An 11,351-nucleotide genomic window follows, 5' to 3' on the forward strand; every position below is an offset into this window, starting at 1 on the left:
CAGCTTTAAAGCTGGTGAATTCATAAGTATTTAATGTCGTTATCTATATAAGTATTAATGAAAAGTATTATAAGTAAAAGTGTAAACGTTTGAATTTCCTAGAAAATCCCATATTTCCTACTAGTATAAAAAGTTAGTCTTCTACCAAAAATAGACTGTTTTGAAAGTAATCTTCTACCAAGACTTAAGTGAAAGAAAGTAAGCAAGTAAGTAGTCTTCTCACGATACCCGCTATAAGTAAGTAGTCTTCTCATGAGACTCGCTGTAAGTAAGTAGTCTTCTCATGAGATTCGCTGTAAGTAAGTAGTCTTCTCACGAGACCCGCTGTAAGTAAGTAATAATATGATTGGTAGTCCGTATTCTACGTTTGGAACTAAAGGTGACTTCCGCAAGGAATCGCTAGATCGAAATCTATATTTATTACCAAATCATATATAAGCCCAAACTATACCTGTAATAGCTTACTAGGGATATATGAACGTATACCTTTGCTACCCAAAGGTACTGAACTAACTGATTAGAACTATTATGTCTGTATATGTACACATTATATATAACTAAATATTTAAACGACCTTCGGACGGATAACCGATACCCACCAGACCACATCCCAACGAGGAAAAGGAAATAAAGTGGGTTAGCCTTCCTAAGTCCTTTAAACATTACTTATATAACTATACATATACTGACACGCTTTTAACAAGGTATCTATGTAAAAGTATCCATGTAAGCTTATCTATGTAAGTGTATCTCTTCATATAGCATTTAGTATAGACTCATGAATGAACTGACTCTGGTGTATTCCTTGTAATAGGAATAGCAAGTAGTATCTTCTAACTATACCTATAATAGTTACTAGTAAGGTACATGCATAACGAAGGTATACCTTTGCTAGCCAAAGGTACTAAACTGACTGAGGGTACTTTTATGTCTATATATGTATACATGATATATAACTAATAGTTACACGACCTTCGGACGGATAACCGATACCCTAAAGCCACATCCCAACGAGGAAAAAGAAATAAGGCGAGCTAGCCTTCCTATGTCCTTCAAACATTACTTATATAGCTATACATATATAGGCATGCTTTTACAATTTAAAAGTATAAAAGAAGTTTTGTAAAACATTTAAGGGCTTTGAACACTAAATAAATAATAATGACTTGATGTCATTCTATAAAGCATTTCAAAAGGAATTCCTTTGATAACAAAGTATAACAGAGTTTGGAAGAAAACATACAGAATGTAGTACAGTTTAATAAAAAGTTGTTAAACAAGTAAAACGTTTTGGAAATCCATTTGAAGTAATCAGTTTGATAAAACAGCTACAAGTGTAGTAAATCCATTTGTATGTTGGTTATTAATCACATGTGATTGATATAATAACTAGCATGACTTGACTTGTATTCCCCCCCCCCCCCCATAAATGTCACACCCCAAAACCGGAACGGCGGAAACGTTCTGGGTGGATGACATCATGTCAAGTATCACAACACATGCATTATAGTAATCAAAGTACAACAACCGTTGCATTAATAGTAATAGTTTTACATGGTTTACAGATCAATACATCAAAGTAATACAAGTAATAATATAAGTACATCTTGGTACTAAGCTATCTTCATCAACAGCTCTGGAAATGTACCTGTCTAAAGCTGACCTGAGAATACAAGTTATTTGAAAAGCGAGTATCAGCATTTTTACAAATGCTGGTGAGTTCATAAGCATTTAGTGTCATTTTATCCAAATAACTTTAATAAAAGTGGTATTTTTAGAGTGTCCATTACATTAGTGTCTTTTCCAGAAAATCCTATATTTTCTTTAATAAAAGCAGTCTTCTACCAAGACTGGACGGATTTATGTGGTAAAAATTAGTTTTCCCTTAATCGCTATCACTATCAAATACAGAATTTGGTTATTAAAGAAAGCAGGAGAAATCAGGGAAAATAACATATGTCTCAACAGTGAAGACTGCTAACTAAGGCAAGAGGAATCATAGACTCCAGGAGAGTATTGAACGAATGACACGCCTGGCTCAGTCTAACAAAAGAGACACAGACCTCAGACGGTACCAAATGAAAGGTACGGCTAGCAAGGTCTAAAAACAGAGGATACAGACCCCAAACAGTATCAAATGAAAGATACAACTAGTAAGGTCTAAAACAAAGAATACAGACCCTAGACAGTATCAAATGAAAGATACAGCTAGCAAGGTCTAAAACAAAGAATACAGACCCCAGACAGTATCAAATGAAAGATACAGCTAGTAAGGTCTAAAACCAGTGTGACTCTGAGAGTGGGTTTCCAGCATACAGTGTAAATTGCTGGTAAAATACCATTACCTTAAGGCCATGAATTATAAGGTAACCTGGGATACTCGTAACCATACTAACCGACACTAGAGTACCTGACGCCTTACAAGCGTCTATAAAATGTGACATTTGTCACCCCTTGGCTTGGTAGGCCGTGGACTGTAGCTAGCAGTCAGGGTGCGGGGGTGTCAATCCCGTATAGATCTATACACAGAATGTCCGCTCTCCCTACAGGAGACTCTGGTTACCAACTAGACGAGGGAGAAGGCCGTTTCCCGAAGATTCATCCCAAATAGTGGGTAGTGGGTTTCCAATACAAGTGCTAAATGAGTGGTAGAGACTCATAACTGAACTGACTAATGTAAAACAGTTTACAGTGTGGTAAATCCTTGTGCATGCGGGTTATCAATCACATGTGATTGATATGATAACTGGCATGTTTAACTTGTATTCCCCCTATAAAACATGTAAAAGCATTTAAAAGGTTCATTCAGGGGTATGAACTCACCTGACGTAAGTGGATCCGACGAAGGTGCTGGTTGGGTGCTCGGTGTTAAGTAAAGGCTTGAACACACTTAGTGACCTATTTAACATATGATAACATATGTTCACATATAATTAGCACCTTTAATACTAATTAAACAAGTATACGCTTCCTAAGTGAGAAAACACTTTTAATTAAGCGTTAGGGGTGTCCCGGGTAACATCTAAGGGTGTGAATGACTAGGATAAGGAGTTTACTCTTCAAGAGTAAACTGTTTGGAGAGATTTCGGCCTTAAACACCCCATACCCATGAGTTTACGGCCGTAAACTCATGGATGAGGTTGTTAAGTATTAAATGGCCTACTACAATTTAAGGGATGATGCTAGATTTTGTTCTTGGGCATTAGAAAGGGAGTAATGCAACATATGGGTTATTTGATGATTTTACGGCAGTAAACTTTGAGTTTACGGCCGTAAACTGTCACCCACACAATCATAAATTGTTTTGAAGGCCAAAGGTAAAGCATAATTGGTTCTACTCATTTTTACAAGTCAAGGGGTGAGTTTGGGGCACCTTCTAACCCCTTTGTAGGAGTTTATGGCCCAGGTACCCATTCATGAGGTGTTTACGGCCGTGAACTCCTTATGGAGTTGTTTTAATTAAGTTTAAGGTCCCTAACTTGTTGGTGGTTGATTCTAGAATTTAATTCAAGGCCATTGGTGTGTTTAAGGGCATTTTTAACACACAAATACGAGTTTACTCCCCATAAAGAGGCGTTTACGGCCCAAGAAAGTTCTTGGGCATTAAACTCAAGTTTACTCCCTAAAATTATAGTTCAAGGTGTTCTATGTCCGAATCCATAAGCCTACAAGTCGTATCTAAGCCTTAGGGAGAATTTGGAGGGGTTTTGGGGCTTAAAAACCCCCATTAAATGGTGTTTACGGTCCAAGAGTGTTCTTGGGCCGTAAACACATCATTTTGCCCATATTTTATGTTTTAAACTCGAATTTTTAGGCTAGATAAGCTATATAACAAGTTAGGATAGTTTACCTACTCGTTTGGGGCTAGAAACGGACGATTTTTGGCTCGGGAAAAAGTTGTAGAGAGAGAGAGAGTTTAGAGAGAGAGTAAAAAGGTGGAAATGGAGTTTGCTCTCCCTTATATAGGGGCTGGAGTTGAAGCTCAGTGGAAATCTACCCAATACTGCCGTTAAACGGGGCTTTTGGCCGCACCCGATTTAGTGGTCGTAATAAAATTTAACTTTTTCCAAATTAATATGGAAATGTAAAGTAAGTGTCTTTATTTCTTTTATCACGACGTTAATGTCATATAATATAAATAAATAAAACATTTATTTATTTGGCGACCTCTAATTAACGGAACTTTTATAAAATAGAATATTCTGTTAACGATAACATGGTAATGTAACGGAATAAACTTTGGGTTGTCACATCATCCCCCCGTTAGAGGGAATTTCGTCCTGAAATTCAGGTCTAGGCGAGGTAGTAGGTATGAATGACCATGTAAAGGCAGGAGGGTACTTCCTATTTTGTTTGTCCTCGCATTCCCAAGTGAACTCTAGTCTGGGTTTGTCATTCCAACAAACCTTCACCTACGAGATTCGGATTCCGTCTCATGTAGTTAGCGTTTTCCGACTGGTGTATCTACGAGGTTAGGGTTCTCAATGGTCTCTATCAAGATGAGTGGAATACGAAGAGTGACGTCGGGTAAACACATATCAAGTCTGAGAAGTGGATCGATCGGGTGTGAAACTTGTGGAATATCCGTAAGTAGTAGTGGTCTGACGAGGGTTGGACCAAATCTCCGTGAGGATTCTCAGATGGTCCTGAGCTCTTGGAAGGGTAGATCTTTTCAGTACTTAGAACATAGTGTACTTCTATGGCAAGATCATTACTAGCGTGATCGCCATTCCGAAGTTCCTAACGTTCTCTCTTACTTACTGGTAGTGTAGTCCTTTAGGTTGGTTCTTAGGAAGCTCGGGTTGTCCTTGGTTTCGCGTTTTCCTGTCAATTGGCTTTTAGAGGCCTTCTAGGTCATCAAATGGGTTGTGTGACTATGGTTATCTGTTTGCTATAGAGTGTCTATCTCAGCTCGTGGAAAATGAACCTGCACTTCTGATGCTTGAGGTATTTCTAACGGAAACCCTCAGGGTCAAGGAGATAGGGTTTCACCAGACGAGTGTTGAACTTTCTCGGGAGGTGGTTCTACTATTTCTTTGTGAGATAGTATTCGTGGAACACCTAATAGTCCAATGAATCTCTAAGACTTTGGTTTATTCTAGTGCGGAAAGTGCCTGCTCCTGCATAACCCCTCGACTAACAACAAGGCTGGTATCAAGTCTATAATCTCTTCGGGATCTGGGTCATGAGGCTTAACGCAACTACCCTCGCACTTTGATCAAGTATTCTTGGCTTCGGAGGTTATCTTGTGGTTCTCGGTATTCTAGTGCTCCCTTCAGAGAATGTTGTCTATCGTCTACAGGGCGACGACGATTTCCTCCATGCGAGAGGGTGGAGGGTCTTAGGCACAACTAGTCTGTAACGAGGTGGAAGAAGTGCCTGAGTGGTGCGAGCATCTACTGCAACTACTCTTCCAAAGGTTCTGAGTTTTCCCGGTCTAGGTCAAATCTAGTGAGTATAGGGTTCCATTACTCGGAACTTTAATCTCTTCACTAACTGAGGGTGTTAGTTATCATGTTAGCTTAACCGGTATGACAACACATTTCGGATTTGTGGTCATTATAGTAGCTCAACCCGCAGTGGTTCTCTTGACTCCATCTCCTATTTTATGGAATATGATGAAGGGCTTTACTATGAGGTTCGTGGTAGAGCTCATACTTGGCTTAACCACTAATACTTGGTGTATGCAATTCGTATATAATTGAGGTCGGCAGGATGTTCAGTTGTGCGACTCCACCCCAGACCCACAACCCAACGAGGAACAGGGAGTAGGGAGGAAACACACATCTTAAATCTTTTGATCTCAATTATATACCACCTTTACGCCTATACCTGGTTATAGTGGTCATTCTTATGAGTTCTATTCTCTGGGTTCACGAACCTAGTGTGCGAGGTGTGAAGGGTCTTTCTGGGGGATCTATGAAGTGTGCTTCAGATGGTTATTGTCTTCTGGAGTATCTTGCAGAGTCTTTCGCTTCGGATTCCATATGACTAAGAGAGGTCGGTCAACAACGTGTGGTACCCTTCTCCGGGTACTTCAGAAAGTTTGAGGTAAGAGGGACGACTGACAGATTGCATTAGGTTTGTTTATTTGTATTATGTTTAGCTTCGGAAGAACCTTTTTTTGTCGACATGGCTACGGAGAAAGTTCTTTTTACACAGCACTAGGGATGTACACATGGTTGCACTAGGTCAAACCATGATCGATAGATTCGTCGAAGTTGGCATACCTCGACAGGATATAAGATGGGGATCGATAGAATCTTGCATCGAGCAGGCACACAAGTTCTTGGCGTTTCAGGTTTCGTCCTGTGTATCACTTCCGCGGATACTTGGACCGATAGAGTCGACGCAGAACTATAGAGAATCCTAAGTGTTTCTTATTAGAGTACCTTTTCATGAATGGATTCTCACGAGGCATTTCTATAATCGCCTAACATATACTAGTCATGTATAGTTAAGGTGGGGAGGACTGTTGACTGAGCGACTCCGCCCTAAATCCACAACCAAACGAGGAACAGGAAATGAGGCGACATTCACTCACTCTAGGTCTATCCATCTTAACTATACATGGCCGTAACGTATATGTTTAGCCATTATAGTTTTACCTGATAAATTTTAAATTTTATAACAGTGCTACGACTTTCGCCTTAATGGGGAAGTATTTACATTTTGAATTAGTCTTTTAATGTTTTCGGTTTAGTTAGCTGAGATTGAGAGACATACCAAAAATTCACCGGGTTCCTTAATGCTTCTCCTAAGCAGTAGAGTTAGGCTCCTCCTGTTTCTTTGTTGTTTCCTTCTGTTGGGCAATCCTTCTTGAATTTTCCAATCTCACCACATAGACGGCAAACTGGATTGGTCGTCACGTTGGTGATTGATGCAATACGCTCTGCCGGAGTTCTGCATACACGAGCAGTATGCCCCTTCATGTTGCACTTAGCACATAAGAGTTCCCGACATATACCATGATGATGGTAGCTACACTTGCTGCAGTGGGGAAGGTTTCCTAGGTATGGTCTTCTTGAAGTCAGGAGGGAAGGACTGATAGGGTATTGACTGCCTCAACTCGTTGCCCTTCGGAAGGTCCTTGAGTCGAGGTACCTTCCTCCTCGATCTTGAGTTTTCTCTTTAGTGGATTCCAGGGGTTGGTTGCTGTTGTCCATTGCTAGGATCAGGATTCCCGATAGGGCCCTTGCTAACATTGGCATTGTTAGCATTCAAGTGAGCCATGACAGCTGCTACGGCTGCCGAGACTGTAGCTTGGAACGTAGCTTCATCGAATAAGAGAGTAGGTTTCTTGCTTGTGGACTGGTTGCGTTTCCTTGGAGGCATGGTTTTTCCTACACGGAAAGGAATACAAGATAATGAGAGACGATGGCTAACCATGGACATATCTGTCCCGACTATATTAGGCATAAATTTTTCCCGTTCCTCGGGTACTGGTTGTCTGAGTGTCGACCTACATCCCTATGATGTAGTCCTGGTAATCAAGGTAGGAGTGTGAGTATCGGAAAAAGGCCATAAGATGCGAGTCGTTCCTACTATGTTACCTTTATACTAGGAAAGGTTCCACTCTCCGGCCTGGAGAGATTTGAGAACAGTTCGGAATGAAGATCGCGGGAAGAAAGGCTCATGAAGGCTTATGGTTAAATACCCTCAATAGAGGAGCGAGGATCCGCTCTAATCGCGTTACTGGCAACGGGAAACGATGATTTTACCTAACACATAGCGTGAGTAGTGTAACCACTAACTCACTAAATTGTATTATTTTATGGGTGTATTAGCGTGACGAACACGAGGAGAAGACAATTCTCGGGTTCCATGTACTGGCTCCCTCTGTCTGCCTTGTATCTTTGACTGAAATCGGCGTTGGTTTCCTTCGGGTAGTTACTTAGGGTTCTTTTCTCATGAAGACACATTGAATTTCTACTCCACCTTACTCCCGAATCCGACTCCGGGTGTCATCACTTTATGATGGATGACTGGAAATTTCGGAAGTTTAGGCGAATTTCTCACCGATGTCCCAAAAAAGATATAGGCACTTGGTGAATTCAATAGTATCAACCCAGTTCATTTATTTCCGAACAGGAACTCTTCTCAATGAGCCTCTTCTGGGTCTGCATCAACTCTTATTTCAAGCGAAGTGGATAGGGTTGTCTACAGGGTTCGTGCGAGAATGGAAATGTCTAAAGAATCCTAAGAGATTATTAACATTTCACTGGATGATCCATATCGAGTGATGCTATGATTACACAGGATATACAAATCATATATAGCTTAGATCTGATAGGCCTTCGAATATGTGATACTACTCTATATCCACATCCCAATGAGGAAAACGAAGTAGAGCGAAGCCACACATTCTTAGCCTATGGGATCCTTATTATATATAACCTTGGGAGTACACTCTCTATAATTGTAGGTATATCAATAAGGATCTTTTTAGTTCTTCACACAAGGTTAGTTATGGATCCTAAAATACCCCTATGGTATTTTAATTTCTTGTTGGTTTTCTTATCTTATGAATGTGATTCTGGGATTTGTGTGAGTCTTTTAGTGTTCCAAAATACTCCTATAGGATTTTGACTTTATGTTTGGCTCTAGCATTCCTAGTTGGTAAGTTTCAGACCTGTTGCACACCATTATCACTCCCAAGCACATGTTCATCGCATCTCGAATAAATGTAGTTGATCAGGTTACATTTATTCCAGCTTACGATTACATAACTGCCCAGGTTTGATGGTAATTCTCAACATCTGAAGACTTTTATTCTTGTTGTTCTTGTGATACTTGCGTTCGAGTGTTTAGGTTCTGGATGTTCTTATACCTTGGTAAAATATGGTTATATTTTAAAGTATAATTCTTGGTCAGAGTGTTTTATCCCATTGTATTTATAGGTTGTATATCTTGTATGATTTGATATACTTAGCTCACTATAAACAATGCTCTGATACCAATCTATCACACCCCAAAACCGGAACGGCGGAAACGTTCTGGGGTGGATGACGTCATGTCAAGTATCACAACACATGCATTATAGTAATCAAAGTACAACAACCATTGCATTAATAGTAATAGTTTGACATGGTTTACATATCAATACATCAAAGTAATAGAAGTAATAATATAAGTACAACTTGGTACTAAGCTATCTTCATCAATAGCTCCGGAAATGTACCAGTCTAAAGCTGACCTGAGAATACAAGTTATTTGAAAAGCGAGTATCAGCATTTTTACAAATGCTGGTGAGTTCATAAGCATTTAGTGTCATTTTATCCAAATAACTTTAATAAAAGTGGTAGTTTTAGAGTGTCCATTACATTAGTGTCTTTTCCAGAAAATCCTATATTTTCTTTAATAAAAGACGTCTTCTACCAAGACTGGACGGAGTTATGTGGTAAAAATTAGTTTTCCCTTAATCGCTATCACTATCAAATACATAATTTGATTATTAAAGAAAGCAAGAGAAATCAGGGAATATAACATATGCCTCAGCAGTGAAGACTGTTGACTAAGGCAAGAGGAATCATAGACTCCAGGAGAGTATCGAACGAATGGCACGCCTGGCTCAGTCTAACAAAAGAGATACAGACCCCAGACGGTACCAAATGAAAGGTACAACTAGAAAGGTCTAAAAACAGAGGATACAGACCCCAGACAGTATCAAATGAAAGATACAGTAAGTAAGGTCGAATACAAAGAATACAGACCCCAAACAGTATCAAATGAAAGATACAGCTAGCAAGGTCTAAAACAAAGAATACAGACCCCAGACAGTATCAAATGAAAGATACAGCTAGTAAGGTCTAAAACCAGTGTGACTCTGAGAGTGGGTTTCCAGCATACAATGTAAATTGCTGGTAAAATACCATTACCTTAAGGCCATGAATTATAAGGTAACCTGGGATACTCATAACCATACTAACTGACACTAGAGTACCGGACGCCCTACAAGCGTCTATAAAATGTGACATTTGTCACCCCTTGGCTTGGTAGGCCGTGGACTGTAGCTAGCAGTCAGGGTGCGGGGGTGTCAATCCCGTATAGATCTATACACACAATGTCTGCTCTCCCTACAGGAGACTCTGGTTACGAACTAGACGACGGAGAAGGCTGTGTCCCGAAGATGCATCCCAAATAGTGGGTAGTGGGTTTCTAATACAAGTGCTAAACGAGTGGTAGAGACTCATAACTGAACTGACTAATGTAAACCTATATGTCTATGCTTGTGTACATAATATATAACTAATGATCAAATGACCTTCGGACGGACATCCGATCCCACCAGACCACATCTCAACGAAGAAAAGGAAATAGGGCGAACAAGCCTTCCTGATTCCTTCAACCATTATTTATATGCATCTAAACAAGCATAGGCATACATCCAACTACGTTTGAGTGTGTAACCAGTGGGAACGTATCGTGAAGTATAACCAAATCGTGATGTATAACCGAATCATGTGGAATAACCAAATCATGAAGTGTAAACAAACAGTGTGGAATAACCAAATCGTGATGTGTAAACAAACAGTGTGGAATAACCGACTCGTGATGTATAAGCGAATCGTGAAGCAAAAGTGTCATCAAGTATAAGTGTACCCCGAAGAGGAATCGTTAATAGGTATAAGTGAAACGGAAACGTAATCAAGTATAAGTGAAGAATAAGCATATCACTAGGTAAAAGCGTATCACATAGGAGTTTAAACTAAGTAGAAGCGAGGCAGCGGTATCTAACAAGTAAGAGTATACAACATGAAAGAAAACCTTGATGAAAAACCTTGGAAAAACCTTTATACTTAAGTAAATCGCAACTTGGTATTCTTTGGTAAAATAAGTTTGAAAACCTTTAGAAATTCTTTGGAAACCTTTCATAAACCAGTTTGAACTGAAACTTTGAATAAACAGTATAAGTAAGAGTTTTGAACAAGTGAAAACATTTTAGAAAACCATTTATAGTATCCTACTCGGTAAAACAGTTTACAGTGTGGTAAATCCTTGTGCATGTGGGTTATTAATCAAATGTGATTGATATGATAACTGACATGTTTAACTTGTATTCCCCCCTATAAAACATGTAAAAGCATTTAAAAGGTTCATTCAGGGGTATGAACTCACCTGACGTAAGTGGATCCGACGAAGGTGCCGGTTGGGTGCTCGGTGTCAAGTAAAGGCTTGAACACACTTAGTGACCTATTTAACATATGTTCACATATAATTAGCACCTTTAATACTAATTAAACAAGTATATGCTTCCTAAGTGAGAAAACACTTTTAATTAAGCGTTAGGGGTGTCCCGGGTAACATCAAGGGTGTGAATGACTAGGATAAGGAGTTTACTCTTCAAGAGT

The sequence above is a fragment of the Lactuca sativa genome, chromosome 9 (genome assembly GCF_002870075.4).
Source record: "Lactuca sativa cultivar Salinas chromosome 9, Lsat_Salinas_v11, whole genome shotgun sequence".
Lineage (NCBI taxonomy): Eukaryota > Viridiplantae > Streptophyta > Magnoliopsida > Asterales > Asteraceae > Lactuca > Lactuca sativa.